Source organism: Vicugna pacos, chromosome 7 (genome assembly GCF_048564905.1).
Source record: "Vicugna pacos chromosome 7, VicPac4, whole genome shotgun sequence".
Lineage (NCBI taxonomy): Eukaryota > Metazoa > Chordata > Mammalia > Artiodactyla > Camelidae > Vicugna > Vicugna pacos.
Window position 1 is genome coordinate 82,133,404 of NC_132993.1, and position 16,669 is coordinate 82,150,072.

Consider the following 16,669-nt stretch of genomic DNA (forward strand, 5'->3'; position numbering starts at 1 on the left):
AGCCCTATGGAGGACACCTGAATAAAGGTGCATCCTCACTCATTCATACATTCATCCATTCATTTATTCAAACTTCCACAAATATATGGATGTTACCTACTGGGCCAGGTGCCATGCTGGGCTCTCAGGGCACAGCCTCAGCCACAGAGACGTGGCTCGTGCCCTCGTGCCATTAGTGAGAATGAGGAAGATAGATGTTAATTCATCACACAGATCATTGTGTAATTAAAAACTGTACTAAGTCCACGGAAGGCAAAGCCCAGGGTGTGAAGGGACAATCAGAGAAAACCAAGGAACTCAGAATAACCAGGTATCAAAATGCCTCCCACCCTGGTATCCAAGAAACACAGGAAACCAATTACTGGTTTGGTGAATACTGGTGTTGCCAATTCCTTTATATTTTGAAAATTATGATCAAAATAAAATTATTTTGATTGGCAGTAAGCCAGCCACAGACCAACAGAGAGAAGGGAGGGGCTTGCAATGACTCAACAGCACAGACAGGTTGTGCTTCTTTCTAAAGAGGGATGTCAGTTTATTTGGTGAATGTGAGTTTAGAGGACAGTGGGACACCAAACAGATCCCGGTGCTGGCTAGTAGCAAGCGACTAGGGTGGACTGGGGACGGCAGAACTCCAGAAAAACACAAGTTTTGGAAACCCGTCACCCTGGGTTCAAATCTCAGCTCTACCAGAATGATGCAAACTTTGGCAAGCCATTCATCCTTTCCAAGCCTCAATTTCCCTCTATCGCTCATCAGCAGGAAAAGGAGTATTAAAGATTATTGAGGACTCACCACACCGTTGGCGCGAATGGATAAGCAAACAGGAATGACATGTGGCCGTTCAGCTAGTCTCCAAACTAAGCTCTGAGCAAAGGCTCTGGGAGGAGTGAGCCCAGGCCCGCGGCAGAGGCTTCTGGGAGGAGTGAGCCCAGACCCGCGGCAGAGGCTTCTGGGAGGAGTGAGCCCAGGCCTGCCGCAGAGGCTTCTGGGAGGAGTGAGCCCAGACCCGCGCGGCAGAGGCTTCTGGGAGGAGTGACCCCAGGCCCGCGGCAGAGGCTTCTGGGAGGAGTGAGCCCAGACCCGCGCGGCAGAGGCTTCTGGGAGGAGTGAGCCCAGACCCGCGGCAGAGGCTTCTGGGAGGAGTGAGCCCAGTCCCGCCGCAGAGGCTTCTGGGAGGAGTGAGCCCAGGCCCGCCACAGAGGCTTCTGGGAGGAGTGAGCCCAGACCCGCGCGGCAGAGGCTTCTGGGAGGAGTGACCCCAGGCCCGCGGCAGAGGCTTCTGGGAGGAGTAAGACTAGACCCGCCACAGAGGCTTCTGGGAGGAGTGAGCCCAGACCGAGGCCTGAACAGTAGCAGGGAGGGCATCTACTCGTGGTGTGGGGATTGAAGGTGTTCCGACGTGGGGAATCGCAGCCCTAAAGCAACTTAAAAGTCTGATTAAAGCAGAAGATTCTCAGGGGAGGGTAAATCTCAGTGGTGGAGCGCATGCTTAGCACGCATGAGGTCCCAGGTTCAACCCCCAGTACCTCCATTAAAATAAATTAATAAACCAAATTACCTTCCCCCACACACAAAAAAACAAAACAAACATAAAATTAAAAAAATAAATAAATAAAAAAGCAAAGGGTTCTCATAGGTGCCCAGTGGCAGGAGATCAGCTCAAGGGGGTTGTGGGATGCTGTTCGTGAGGAGCCGCGGCCATGGAGCAGAGGGGTAAGATGCTCCTCCGGACATTTAGAGAAGATGAGGAAGGCAGCAACATTCCCAGAAATCAGGAAGACCATCAGGAGGGTGCAAGCACGAACAGGACATCAGGAGAAGGGAAGTGGTAACTTCAAGAAACCATCTTTTTTAAGGGAGGCATTCCTCCAAAGAGGGAGAATGTTTGGAGCAGTCGACGTCGGGCTCCTGAGACACAGCAAGAACTCCAGTTCTAGAGCCCCTCCAAGTATCCTGTCAGGATGACAGGCAGACTGGGCACACTGGAAGGGCTCCATCTGGATGGCCCCCCACGGCACCAGCTCTGCAATGGACACATCCCCGGTGCGGCCATCCAGGATCCAGCTCCAGGGCAGGAGGCCTTGGAGATTAAGGGAACACGAGCTTGAGGGCAACAACATGAAGCCACCAGGGATGGAGAATGTGAAAGAGAATGTGCCCAGTGGCAGGAGATGCTGGTGACACCCACAAACATTGACTGGGGAAACTTCACCCCAATACCTTCCCTATGACTGGTATGTCACCAGTATAGCTGGGGTCTAAAGAAGAGATCATGAACTTTTCCTGGAAATAAAGCCTTTTTTCTGCCAATGGTGTATGTCTCACTGTGGCTCCAGGGAACTACTGTCACAGGCCAGGAAGCCAAGCAGGGAACTTCTGCTGCTGAGAGACAAGGCTTGGGTTCTTAACGACTTAGGGAGCTATATTAGGTTATAGGACCACAGAATATACCTCAGATTCCAACTAACATTCATTTAGGGAATGATAATGATGAATATGTCTGACGTGGTGAATGCCAGAAGAGTCTATAGGCTAGAGACATATTCACCCTTTGAGGAAGGTACTACTGCCAACCCATTTTACAGATGAGGAAACTGAGATCCCAGCCCAGCCAGGAGAGAAGAGATAATCAAGTTAACAACTGGAGCCTGAGGAAAAATAGATATCAGCATGATAAGTGAGAAACACCTAAGTGCTTTCTTAAGAGCAAGGATGGCTGGAGGACTGAGTTGGCTATTAGGGCAAAGAGGTCCAGGGAGAAGAAAGGTGTCCCTGGGCCATCTTTAGGTGACACCTCTTTACTGTGACATGGAAGCCCATGACCCTACAGTCATGTTTTGCCCAGGGGCCCTTTCCTGGCCCATAACTCAGAAATTTATCGGTATATGGTATATCTGTTTTGTAAATAAGTTCTTGTTTATTTTTAATTCCACATATGAGTGATATATGGTATTTTTCTTTCTCTTTTTGGCATACTTCACTTAGAATGATGATCTCTAGGTCCATCCATGTTGCTGCAAATAGCATTATTTTATTCTTTTTTATGGCTGAGTAGTATTTCATTTGTGTGTGTGTGTGTGTGTGTGTGTGTGTGTGTGTGTGTGTATGTGTGTATCCACAACTTCTTTATCCAGTCATCTGTTGATGGACATTTATTTACAAAACGGAAACAGACTTACAGCTACAGAAAACAAACTCATGGTTACCTGGGGGAAAGGGGGTGGGAAGGGATAAATTTAGAGTTTGAGGTTTGCAGATATTAACTACTATCTATAAAATAGATAAACAACAAGTTTCTACTGTACAGCACAGGGAACTATATTCAGTATCTTGTAGTAACCTATAATGAACAACAATATGAAAAGGAATATATGTTTGCACATGTATGATTAGAACATTTTGCTGTACATCAGAAATTGATGCAACAGTGTAAACTGACTATACTTCAATATAAAAAGAAAAGAAATCTTATCAGTGTAGATGTGCCCATGTGTGTATGCTGGGTCAGGACGTAATTGACAAAAATCAACTGAAATTAATTGGAAAAAAAAAACCCACATGGGATTTTTAATAATGAGGTAAGAGCCAGGAGAAAGGGGACAAAAATTGGTAACAGTGCAAGCCCCCTTTCTCTAATGGACCCCAAATCATTCTCCTACACTTCTGCAAACTCCCAACTAGCCTGCATTTTCCTTTCTCCAAAAAGAACACTGTGTAGACCACCTCCCTTCGCATCCTCCAGGCATCTAATCGCTCAGGTGATGTGGATGCTGTCTGGCTCCATCAGGCACGTGGGTAGGAAGGTTCTGCAGCCAGCTCCCTAGGATCAGAGCATCCCAATGAGCCAGCCTCGCTAACAGGGGCAGACTGTGGGGCCAGGTACGTGTTACGTTGCTTGGATAAGAAAAAAAGCAAAATTTCTTCTTAGGTGAGGTCATTTTATGGAAAGCAAAGGCACATGTAAGTAGTCTTAGGCCCTGACTCATTTCTCATCTCACCTGCATCGAGGGATTTATTTTCATAGCATATTATATAATTTTGGGTTGGTGGCCAAGTACTAACATCTGTCACCCCTCCCACAGCTACAGAAAAAACAGGACTGAACCAGAGATTGTTGAGGGCTGTGTTCATTTTTCCCTCCAAAGCCTGAGAAGAAAGCAGTCTTTAGCGGACAGCTCAGTCTGAGGGCAGAGGTGACCACTGGAGATACTTCCTTAATTGGTAAGATTTGTTTTGAAATCATTCTAAAGCCACAAGGTGGAAACACTAAAAAAAAAATCTTTTCTATGAACATATATGTCTGCAAAGCCCACTCTGATGGAAACTATTGGGTTCCAAACATGTCAAATGTCAGAAAAACTCAAATTCAAATGAAGAGAAGAACAATTTCCATGTGACCCACCTGCAGGTCTAGGTTCCCTGTTTAAATGCTCAACTTACAACCTCTAAAATCTTATGAAACAGCAGCCCATGAACTTACAGGGATTAGTTTGGAGTGATCAAATATTTAAAAGGCATCAAGAAAATAGAGGAAAGGGACAAGATGAGCTACTTGTAAACTACATTTATACTAAGAAATTCTGGGTCTTTGAAACTGGTGAATAAATTTAGTAAACCAAACATCTTCACTAATACGCAGAGGACCGGGCCCAAGTTTTAGCCGTGCGGAGAACTGAATTAAGCTGAAGTATTTTTGTTTTTTTTTTTAAATTGCCTTTCTAAATATATGAGATGCTTTATCAACCAATTCATAAAATGTCCCCTTATGCTTTTATTGTTATATGAACAATTTTTTAAAAAGCTAGCTAGACCCCTTGAGAGGAAAGGGGGAAGCCCTCTTACATTTCTCAGTGTAGGAAAATGATTTGGGGCCCATTAGAGACATGGGGCTCGCACGGGTACTCATTTTTGTCCCCTTTCTCGTCTCTGTTTCCTCATTATTGTGTTACCAGACTGAGTGAAAGCATTCCCCACAGAGAATTAGGTTCCCCATCTGTTATGTAGATCATCTTGCCATATTTTCAGGAATACTAAAACAAAAACATATCAAAACACGAACAGAATCCATCCAGACACACAGCTAAAGCCACATCCCTTTCAGCACCCTGTAACGGACTGAGGGCTCAGCCCGTGGTCTCACAATGGTGAGCGTGTCATCTTGGAGATCCCTCTTCCATCCAAGCAACTGAGAGCAATTCTGGCCCATCCACGAAGTCCTCAAGGTGCCCACTTTGGCCAATGGGGAGGTATCCACAGATAGGTGTCACTCATGAATGAAAATGTGTTTTTCCTCCGGAGCTGGGGTCATGGCTCCGAGGCACACTTTCAATGGCGGGCGAATGTTCCAACCCACCAGCCAGAGTTCCTGACTTTGCTGGAATTCCAGGTCTTTAGTCCAATACGAGTTTTTGGTGTTGGCATTTAAAGATGGCAGTGTCACGGAATACAGACTGTTCAGATTTCCCTCAACATGCTGGTCAGAAGGACAGGAGGGAGGACAGAGAAGAAGGAGGCAACTAACACAGAAAGGAGAGAGCGCTGGGAGTGGCAAAGGAAGGGCCCTGCGATGCCGAGGATGCCTTTTGAAGCCACGTTTGCCCTCCCATCACCCAGGTGCATCCTTCTGTGGCTGAGTCCTTGATTTATAAGGCCGGCAGCTCTCTGACAGGTCATTTTCCATGTTGCAGAACCAAGCACCAAATGCCTTTTCAAACAGTTTTGAGAAAGACAAGCCACTTTGACATTAATGGCTGCAACGCGGTTTTAAGAAAGATGACACACTGGGCATGGCGAACGGGGAAGCCTTCCCATCCGATGGGCCTGATCTGGTCTCAGGGAAGTGGGTGCGGCGGGGGGAAGATGTCTGAAGAAGCTTGCAAAGGACCAGGACTCTTCACTGGAAACAGTCTGACTGGCTTGGCCGCCCGCTTTTGCAGGGAAGTGGCACAAATGGTGCTTCAGGCTGGAGCTGCCTGGTGACATGAAAGTGCCTCTGGCAAAGTGGATGCGCTCAGAGGCCACATGTGCTAATTTACACAGAGTTTAGATGAAAGGGATGAGGGTGGATCTGTGGGGGGTGCGGGGGCACGTTGAAATGCCATTTAAAAAAAAAAAAAACCCAAGTTGGGGCTTCCGTGCTCCACACGCCCCTGTGGATTCTGTGGCCTGGGATACGCTGCCCCCGAGGAACTGAGGCCTCTCCAGGTCAGGACGGCACCCGACACCTCCACACCGTGGTTCCTTAACTGCCCACCTGAACAGCATCTCTCACTGTCCAAGATTTCAAGCGCCATGATACCGGCAAGAGCTATCAAGAGGTCCTGCCAATGGGACACAGAGAAAGATTCGATGTTGTCTTTAATTAACAGCAATCTTCTTTTTTTTAGGGGGGGAAGGAGGTAATTAGGTTTGTTTTTTTTTAAGAGGAGGGGATTGAACCCAGGACCTCTTGCATGCTAGGCGTGTGCTCTACCACTGAGTTATACCCTCCCCCGACTTTGTCTTTAATACAGGGATGTCTTTTAAATAGGAGCTCAAAGTACCAACCTCTGGTTTGCAAACATGCCCGTTCTCTCTAAAGCTTAACAACCTTAATGGGATACACACAAAGGTGTTCTCACCATTTATTTACTATATATTTATTTAGGGTTTTTCTTCATGCAAAAGTTATGGGAAAGCAATATACTTCTCCCCAATTTCCAAGTGATAAACCAGAAGTTGAGATGAATCCAACCCTTCATCCGAGGTCACAGAGCCAGGACCTGGCAGAGCCAGAAACACACGAACTTATTTACAAAACAGAAACAGACCCACAGACCTACAGAATAAATTTATGGTTACCAGGAGGGAAAAGGGGGTGGGAAGGGATAAATTGAGAGTTTGAGATTTGCAGATACTAACTACCATATATAAAATAGATAAACAACAATGTCCTACTGCATAGCACAGGGAACTATATTCAATATCTTGTAATAGCCTATAATGAAAAAGAATCTGAAAAGGAATTTATATACTTTATATATATATATATATATATATATATATATATATATGAATCACTATGCTGTACACGAGAAATTAACACAACATTATAAACGGACTATACTTCAATTAAAAAAAATAAAAAATAAAATAAGATGGACTTCCTATTTCCACTGAGTCTTAATACGCCCCGGCTGGGTCTCCCCGAACCCTCACACACTGCTACCCACCCAGCTGACCCACTGGTCCCAGCCACCCTCTGGGTTCCACAGTTAAGTCCCCACCAGGTTAACTTGCTTGTATTGTCCGCCTGGAATGACAGACTGTCATCACTTTGGAAACAGAAAGTGTCCCAACATGCTGAAAGGGAGAGGAACACCAGAAACCAACTTGTGACCCCTTTCACAGTGTAGCAAGGGACGGTCCTTCAATCTACTCTCACATAAAGGCTCCCTCGCTGTGAAGCCGGCAGGAGGGTGGGGGGGATGCCATTTCGAACCCAGACTTCTGGAGAGGAATCTTTCTTTTCTTTGCTGTTTGTTTGGGGGGGGGTAATTAGCTTTATTTACTTATTTTTTAATGGAGGTGCTGGGGATTGAAGCCAGGACCTTGTGTATGCTAAGCACGCGCTCTACCACTTGAGCTATACCTCCTCCTGCCCCTTGAAGAGGAATCTTTCCTTCAGATTTGTTTTATGAGGGAAAGGCACCTCGTTGATGAATCTGTCCAATGCCTGCACTTCTAAGAAAAACCAAAATGAACATTTAAGGAAAGCCATTTGGAAATCACAAAGAGTCCAAACTCAAAGTCTTTTTCTCAGACTGGCTGTGAGGAAACTCAAGAGTGTCTATGGATGGCGCTGGAGTCTTTTTTTTTTTTCCACAAACCAGAACTCAAAACGCTAAACCAGGGGAACCACTCTGACCAGCATCCTTGGTCCCACTACACTAAGGATGAGGGTGTTGTCCAATTAGGGCCATGATGAGGTCCCCAGATCTAACTTAACCTACGCCCTCTTCTGAGATTCAGTACAAGGGTTTGGGAGGTTCTTCCCAAGGGTGTCATGACTTGGGAGCACCTGTTACTTTTCAGCCGAGCATGACCCTCTTGCTGCCTTAAAGCAAAAAGTACCGCAACCAAGATGGTTCTAGAGCTGACGCACCTTCCCTCATCCCCAGATTCCCCATCAAAATATACAGTCCTTTCCCTAAAAAATGTCATCAGGGGGTGGTTTAGCAGAAGCATCTCTTCCAATCAGCAGAAACCTACTAAGTCTTTCCCCAAAGGCTTATTCTAAACAACATTCCACGACAGCACCGGGTGGGGGGGGCCTGATTCTGTTTTCTGAATAATTTTACTAGGAGCAAGTCAAGTCACAACAGCATTAAGGGCAATCACTTTCTACGCCCTTTTTTGTTCCTGGGATGAAATCCGCTGAAATAAAAATTGACAGCCCAAAGCTCCCTGGGATGTGTTCCAGATGAACTGTGTCAATCACACAGAGTCACAGACACACAGACACACAGACACACACACTCCCACACCCCCTGAAGCCTTGCATGGACGGAAGGAGTTGTCTCCATCTATGGTCGACGACCTGAAGGAGCAGGTCCGAAGCTATGGACCGCTTATGAGCGCAACTTTCAGTTTAATTTGGGAGGATGCTAATTGTTAGTGGTGGGAAAATGCGGGCGACATTTTGACTTGAGCAGCCCCGCTGCCCTGATTAAAACCTATCAGCTTTCCACCCGCAAGACATCGCGAAGGTGGACTCCTTTACAAGTTGTTAAGGTGCAATATGGGCACAGTTAGTTCTTCGTTTAATCGAGAAAATCTGCCCGAACCCTGATTGGACTGATTTCCCTAAGGCCAGGAGTGAAGGTTATTTCCTTACGCCTTTTGGGAACAGCAATCTCTCTAATACGTTTCTGAATTATTCCAGACTGTGCTGAGGCTGAACGTGAGAACAAAGCCCTGGTTCCACGGCAGAAAGACTAGCCAAACTCCCAGCTGGGAAGGTTTAGGCGGAGATTTATAAGTACAAACACCGAAGAAATTTGCAAGTAATTGCATGTATTTGCTTTCCGTTGTGGGTTGCAGTAAACCAATATTTATTAAAGCTACATCAGCAAGGTGGTGTTTATTACCCCCTCTCCTTGATGCCTTGTGGAGAGGAATAAAGTGTTTGGCTTTTTTCATTTCTTTAAATTAAGAGGCTAAAACGGTATTTCAAAGACTGGAAGAGAGAAATAAGGCTGGACGGCTGCCCCTTGCTTAACTCGGAGTTCAAGCACACCCAGGGCTCTGGATCTGTTGTGCTGATTTGATCCAGGGGATCTTTAACTTTCTTTTTAAATGCGTAGGTTTCCATGAATCCATTACTGGGGGGTCAATGATGATCATTTTCTCCTGTGAAATTTCTGTTACTGTTCTTGCCCTGCCAGCCCACAGACCTGAAGGCTAACAGGCACATGTTCAAAACGATATAAAAGGGTAGGCTCATGTCAGACCTTCGTCACGGAGGGACTTAAACTAATAACGAAAAAGGAGATGCCAGATTCGCTGGCTCCTGTCTCTGAATCTCCCTCCCACCACTTACCTGAGGTTTGAACTCAGCAGTGAGAAAGTCAAAAGAAAGGCACCAAGCAGGTGACAGTCCCTCCCACTTCCTGACTTGGATCACAGCTCTTTACCTGCTCCAGTGCCCTCATTGTAAGGAGGGACCCAACTCATTTCCTGTGATGCTCTAACAGAAAAGGTTCTGAAACTGTAGCTGCATGAGCCTCACTGGGAGAACTTGTTAAAATGGGTCGCTGGGCCCCAGCCCCGGAGTTTCTGATGCAGGAGGTCTGAGGCCGGGCCCCAGACTACATTTCTAACAAATACCCTGGAGGAAGCAGATGCTTCAGGTCTGAGACCACACCTGGAGGACCACTGGTCCAGCAGGTAGATGGGCACAAGTTCAGAGCAGTCAAGATAGGAGGTATAAAAAAAATAGCAGGTAATGACAACCAGATTGCATTTCGTCCTTTGTTCCCAGAAATGAAATATCAATGTATGTTATTTTAGCCAACAAACATCAATTACCAGCCACTCCCACACTGCACCCCTCGAGGATTACCAAGGGCCCTCCCACCTTTCCTTCTGTCTGAAGCCCCTGACGGACTCGGATGGGTGCGCTGATCACATCCAGGGAGCAAGAGCTCCCGGTCTGCACATCTGCTCTTTTCAGAGCTGCACCATCCTCCCCTCCTCCTTCATCACCAGGGCACCCACAACTAGGTGGTCCTGAGTATCTGGGCAGCACCTGGTATGCAGCAGGCACTCACTGAACACTAGCCGCTGCCTTGCTAAAATTCTGATCAGCAGAGTAAAGCCAGAACACAATAAAAGGGGTGTGCAGGCAGGCGGGTGCCCCTTCTTTTCCTGAAGGCTGCAGACTCAGTAGGACAACTTGGAGTTTCTCAGTTTGAGCATTTGTAATGAATAGGTCCCTGGTCTCAAAATAAAAAGATCTGTAGATGGTTGGTGAGGACTCAACAGAGAGGGCAGCCCAGTGCACTGTGCCCTGATTGAGGCCGGGTCTCCTGCAGACAAGCACCACCCACATCCTTAAAGTGAGTTCTCCCCAATGTCGTGATATGAAAACAAACAAATTAGTGACCACTGAGAAACATCGAAATGAAAAATGCTATTAGATAAAAATAAGCCAGGTGAGAAAGTCAGATAGCTTGCTTTTTTTTTTAATTGAAGTATAGTTGGTTTACAATGTTTGTTTCTGGTGTACAGCAAAGTGATTCCGTTACATATATGCGTGTGCATGTATATATGTATATATACACATTCAAATCTGAAAAGATTTGTGTATGTATATACATTCTTTTCAAATTCTTTTCCATTATGGATTATTACAAGATACTGAATACAGTTCCCTGTGCTATACAGTAAGACCTTGTTGTTTATCTATTTTATATATGATAATACGTATCTGCTAACCCCAAACTCCTAATTTACCCCTCCCCCATGCCTTTTCCCCTTTGGTAACCATACGTTTGTCTTCTATGTTTGTGAGTCTGTCTCTGCTTTTTGTAAATAAGTTCATTTGTAGATAGCATGCTTTTTTTAACTTAAATATTTTATAGAGTAAGTCCCGGCTTTTATTTTTATTTTTTTTCCAATTATAAAACCATCACCTCCTGATCACATCAAATTAGATTTTCTATGGTCTTCGTTAGAGAAGAAACATGAAGTCTGTATGTGTTTTGATCGAACTGGCCAAAGGTGACACTGCTGAGGCAGGAAGCTGACCTGCTCTGGGCCGACAGTAGTGTCTGCCTTTTTTTTTTCTTTTCAGTTTTATTGATATATAATTGACATACAGCTCTGTATGAGTTTAAGGTGTACTGTATAATGACTGAACATACACATGCTGCAAAATGATGGCCACAGTAAGTTTAGTTAACACCTATCTCCTCATACAAAACATTTTTTTACCCTGTGATAAGAACCCACCTTTAGGACCCACCTTCTTGGCATCTTTCAAATGTACCACACAGCAGTGTTAAGTGCAGTCATCATGTTGGAATAACTTACACTGCTTAGGTGCAGAAGATGCTTTAAACCAAAAAGTTCTCCCAGACCTGTTCCATCCCTCACAACAAGCCTCTGAAGAAGGTACTTGGTATCAGGAAGGAAATTGAGGTGTCTAGTGACTCACACACAGTATCTCAGTAAGCGAACGCCTAGGAATTGAACGGTGGGTTTTTTTTAATTCCAAAATCACACCTGATTTTCCTCTAAGCAACCAAATCACCAGCACGCATCTATCCTGTGTTGGAAGCATGCACAGAACTGGTATAGTTTAAAAGATGATGAGTTATTAACATTGGCGGAAGGAACCCAGGCTTACGAATCGGCTCTGCACCAAATGAAGACTCAGAAAAGACATCACATTTTTGATGATCAGATATCCCTAGAACCTGCAGCAAAAAAAAACAACTGAATATGCAACATTTTGACAAGAACAGACAAGAGTGTCTTTGAGACTTCACAAACAAAACAGACAAGAGGATAAATTTGGATATTAAATACTAAATTGTACTACTCCAAACCTATTATTTCATTTCACATCTCTACTGTTTTTTGTAGTGTTCATTACAAATGTTAACAAAACGTTAACATTCAGAGCAAAAGGAAGCTTAAAGTCAAGCCCACTATGGCATTTATTTCAGCTCTGTATGTCTGAATTACGTGCTAATCGACTCTTCAATTAACAGCGGCCACTGTGATGGGCCCCTGGACAGACAAGGCCAAATTTTTCACCAGCCAGGCCCATATTTTCCCATTTCTGGATATGATCAAGTTCAGTCAACATTTCCACAGCCTGAAACTAGTGGTCTCAGTATCAAGACCTTACTTTAAAACAAATGCATCAGGGAGGGTTAGCTCCAGTGGTAGAGCACATGCTTAGCATGCACGAGGTCCTGAGTTCAATCCCCAGTACCTCCCTTAAGTAAAAAAAAAAAATAAAATAAAAATAAATAAATAAATAAATAAACCTAATTACCACCATCCCAAAAAAATGCAAAGTCTTGGCCAAAAAATTAACAAGGGAAAAACAATTCATAAATTTCGTGGTAATTCTAGCAAATGACATGCTTTTTGTATTTAATAAGATCTAGGTTTCATATAGGTATTAAAACGCATATAAAGGTATGAATTTCTATTCCCTAAAGAGAAATTCAGATATCCAGAAACACAATTGTACAAATTATCCTTACTGCCAGTTGCTAATTCAGTTTAGGCACAATACTTGGGAAATAATAAAAATTCCCCTTCATAATACTGTAAATCAGCTATACTTCAATTAAAATAAATTAAATTAAATTAAAACAAGACAAAAATTCTCCCCAGCATCAAATAATTTGGTATTCAACTTTCTTTACCACATAGGGAAGATTTACAACGTAGGAAAGTAAATTGATTTCATCATAAGTATTCAAATTTACATTTAAGCAACCATCAAAAATAAGGTACAATTCACTATGAATTCATGTACAAAACAGAAATAGACTCGCAGACATAGCAAACAATCTTATGGTTACTGGGGAAAGAGAGTGGGAAGGGATAAATTTGGGAGTTTGAGATTTACAAATGTTAGCCACTATATATAAAAATAGATTTTTTTAAAGTTTCTTCTGTATAGCACAGGGAAATATGTTCAATATCTTGTAATAACCTTTAATGAAAAAAACATGAAAATGAATATATGTATATATATATATATATATGCATGACTGGGACATTGTACTGTACACCAGAAATTGTCACATTGTAATTGACTATACTTCATTAAAAAAAAAAAGGTGTAATTCAAATTGGGATATAATGTGTACCAATCAGGTGAGCAATTTATAGGCTCTTAAGACAGAAAATCTAAGTGTTTACCAATTAGAATTATAAATTGAGACCAATATCTGACATAACTCTTAAAGCAGTGGTTCTCATACTCAATTTTATTATAAAACTTATTAAACACAGAATCTCAGATTCAGTTCCCAGAAATTCTAACTCAGGGGGTCTGGGGTGAAGTCCAGAGCTTCATACAGCTGCAGAAGGGCCACAGGGTTATTCGCTCTGGTGCCACTTTCAAGAGTCACCCTCAAAGGTAGCGTCCCTGAAGTCCACCAAGTCATCAGCTCTGTTTGACGCCACCATCCCCAACTCTTAAAAATTGTCTTGCCTTCCACTGACACTTGGGGTAAGAAAGTCACCCCCAGAAAAATGCTGTCTAAAGGGGTGATTGTTGCTTTAGATAACTGGTCAGTTTCAATCAATGGAAACATACAACAAAACAATCCCTTGCAAGACATTAAAAGTCAAGCACATGCTTATTATCTCGATGACGTCTGGTGGCCCATATACAACATTTTTTTCCTTCGTTAAACTGACAGCTGGGGCTTAGCTTATCTCAGTTATTTGAAGATCATTTCAAATGTGGGAAGAGTCTAACCCGCACAAAATAGCACATGGATGACACTTACTCTGAGAGCGATGACCGGTTAGGGGGCTAGTTTCAATCCAAGTGCCCCTTCTCTGAAGAACCCAACCAACACAGAGAAGCTGGTTAATTGGATATTAATTACCTTTCAGCCACTGACAATAAAAGTTACCCCAAAGCAACAATCAAAAAGAAGGTGTGATTCAAATTGGGATATAATGTGTACCAATCAGGTGAGCAATTTATAGGCTCTTAAGACTGAAAATCTTACCAAGTAAGGGATGAGAAGCCCCTGTGTTCCACTCCATCCATTCCCAGAACTGTCTCCATCCCCAAGTACAAGAAGCTGAGTGTGGCTTCCAGGGGTCGGAAGTCACTCCTCTACTTCTTCCGTTCAAACGTCCGTCTTAAAGTTCCCCACCAGCCCCCTGCAAGCACCACTTGAGGGTTTGTGAAATGCTTTGTTCGACCGAACATCCAAAAGTGTCAGGACAAAGGTTACTTATGACATTCAAGAGAGAGTGTTGGTCGTTGCTTTTTTGTGTGTCGAACAAGTCAAACATAAAATCTGCAGCTTCTCTTTTCCCAACGCATGGTACTATGTCAAACAGCAAATCTGATCAAACTGAACTCTGGCTTGTTCATTGAGAGCATAGATTTTTCAAATTACAAGTTCCAAATCCATGCAATTTATGCAAACGAATGTTCTCCTGGGTGCGCTTTCAGACTCTTATTTACAGTGTGTTTTTCAGGGCAAAGGGTCAAAAGAAGTCACCAACACATTCTAGATCCAAGCGACACTGTGATTTCTTTCTAAAAAGGGACAAGGGAAAAAATTATATTAAAAACCTTGAAGAGCAGAATGAATGAGGAAAAGCTGACAGTTTAGTGCTAATGGCTCGCTGCCGCCAAAGAAGGGCTCACACTGAGTGGAAGGAGGTAAAAAAAACTCAGCCACCTCCAGGAAGGGAAGCAAAGGATGCTGATGGTCTGTGGTTTAAATATCAGCAAACTGGAAAGGACAGAGGCAAAGAAAGGGTGGTCCAGGTGGGCCGCCGGACAAAACCATCCCATGTAAACCTTAAAGAGGATTAATCCACAAGGAACCCTGTAATGAGACCTTTAAAGACGGAACAACAGCAGCCTATCACGGGAGAAGGCGGTCGCCTGCTCCCCAAAGTCTTGCCAGCAGAGTTACATCAAAGCGAACGGGCAGCAGATAGCAGGCTGCTGCACGAATCCCTTATCTCAGCTGCAGCGGATGCAGCCGCTGTGATTGTCTTGAACTGCCACCTGTCCCAGGCATCTTTGAAGGCAACGCTAAGCCTCTGATGGAGCTGACCTCCTTGAGCTGAGATCCTTTCATGTCTTTCTTCATTTTCTGCCCTGCTACATTCTTCCCCTGCCACGCACGCGACATGAGACAAAGGGAGTTCTCACTCCTGACTCTCTGTCCCCAGCCGTTTGAAAGGAAAGGAAAAACAATGTTAAGGATTATACTCCGCCTGTAAGATGGAGCGGTCCTCAGGAGACAAGCTTCTTATTTTTTGAGAGTGTAACCGGACCACATTTACGTGCAGGAGCTTTACAAAGGGGTTCGATGGCACTGGGGGGCCAAGATCCCGAAGCTGCGTTTCTGAGATAACTTGAAAACACAGGAACGATCCTACAAACTTGATGAATAATCTCGTTTTTTAACAGGAGGAAGACATGTCCTAAAATATTAAAATAAGCTTACCAAGTCAGCACACACAGGGGCTTGAAAAAAACGATGGCAACAAGCAAATGTCCCCGAACCTGATTCAGCTTAAAAGAATTAAAATTTAAAAAAAGGTGATTGGAGGGAGAAATATTAAAGACACACATAGACCACGAGTGAGAAAAGTTTATAAGCTGAACTAGTTCCCTCTGGGTCCTCTGGGTTCTCTGAGGCTAGAAGAATCTGACATTTCCAAATCATCCTGGGAGGAAGGGCAGTGTCTGTGTTTCTCTGCAAAGGTCTGCCACTTAAAGAAGGGAACGCCACTGTCTTCCAAATCCACTCAGTTTAAGGTTTCTCTACAACTACTAACACGGTCACGCAAATCTGTCTCCACATATCGCTTTAATGATACTCATTTCTGTGACTATTTCTCCTAGCTAGTGAAATTCTAACACCGCTTACTGACTGATTAGGAACGGTATTATTTCTAATACTCTGCCTTATTTCACTGAAGATTTCAGGCAGCATTAAAATTTGTGTAAAAAGATAGAAAGTGCTAATGAAATAAAAATCCAGCCAGAGAACAGTCTACATGGTCAAGATCTTGAGGAAGTTAAGTAGAAAATAAGCAGGCCATAGATCCAATAGAGTTAAAACAGCTGAGCACACATTTATATCTGAGTTTCCCAGTAGCCAGAGGGAAAAGGGAAATCAGCAGACACGTGATATTTCTTTTGCTAGAAGGAGATAACTCCCTATCTTATAGTCTATCATGGTCTTGTGTTCTGTCTGTACAATAGTTAAAAACTTCAGAAGGATGTACACCTCTTCTGAAATAAATCAGGAACTCTATAATTACCACCACAGCCTGCTGGTATGGGTCCTGGTCTGGGCTCCCAAACCTGTTCATTCAGAAGAGATAAAGGGCCTGTCTGAAGGTCCAGGAAACAGAGCCCTTCTTGGTTCTGGCTTAGAGGATTGCC

At 43.9% G+C, this 16,669-nt stretch overlaps 1 protein-coding gene across 4 annotated transcripts in view; it reads right to left on the reverse strand.

Moving 5' to 3' along the window:
- Positions 1–16,669, reverse strand: part of GLI3 (GLI family zinc finger 3) — a 268,288-nt gene that overhangs the window by 141,948 nt on the left and 109,671 nt on the right. Inside the window, exon 1 of one of the 4 annotated variants that reach the window (XM_072965246.1) lies at positions 796–859. The exons of the other annotated variants lie outside the window; for them this stretch is intronic. The gene's annotated coding sequence lies outside the window, so the exon portion shown is untranslated. Of the gene's footprint in view, positions 1–795; positions 860–16,669 lie in introns of those variants that run through there. 4 annotated transcript variants of the gene reach the window in all.